Genomic DNA, 300 nt, shown 5'->3' with positions numbered 1-300 from the left:
CCCGGCGGGGCCCGAGGGTCCGATCGCGGCCAGATGGGGCCAACGACAGAGCCAGGCCGAGCTGGGGCGGGAGCAGGAAGAGGACAGCAGCACCCCGAGTCCGGCGCAGCCCCAAAGGATGAACAGGCTGGTGGACGGGAAAGGAGACGCCGCCCCAACGGTCGGGTGCCCTCCACACCCGCACCTGCGCCCCGCGGCGCCTCGTAGCACCTCACAGCTGATCCAGACTCGGCCCCAGCAACAGCCCGAGAAAGGAGCGCCCAGGCCCCGCCGGCGAGGATACCAGCCCTAGCAAGCCGG

General features: G+C 72.0%; 1 protein-coding gene across 8 annotated transcripts in view; it reads right to left on the bottom strand.

The window, feature by feature from the left end:
• The window catches only part of Ddr1 (discoidin domain receptor tyrosine kinase 1), a 15,093-nt gene that overhangs the window by 13,049 nt on the left and 1,744 nt on the right, over positions 1 to 300 (bottom strand). Inside the window, exon 1 of one of the 8 annotated variants that reach the window (XM_010643451.3) lies at positions 211 to 272. The exons of 6 other annotated variants lie outside the window; for them this stretch is intronic. The gene's annotated coding sequence lies outside the window, so the exon portion shown is untranslated. Of the gene's footprint in view, positions 1 to 184; positions 273 to 300 lie in introns of those variants that run through there. One more of the 8 variants, XM_010643449.3, reaches the window with a different exon arrangement.

This window comes from Fukomys damarensis, unplaced genomic scaffold, assembly GCF_012274545.1.
Source record: "Fukomys damarensis isolate Sample0158 unplaced genomic scaffold, DMR_v1.0_HiC HiC_scaffold_20, whole genome shotgun sequence".
In the NCBI taxonomy this organism is placed as follows: domain Eukaryota; kingdom Metazoa; phylum Chordata; class Mammalia; order Rodentia; family Bathyergidae; genus Fukomys; species Fukomys damarensis.
The sequence above is the reverse complement of the archived record's forward strand: the minus strand, read 5'-3'. Positions and strand labels throughout refer to the sequence as shown.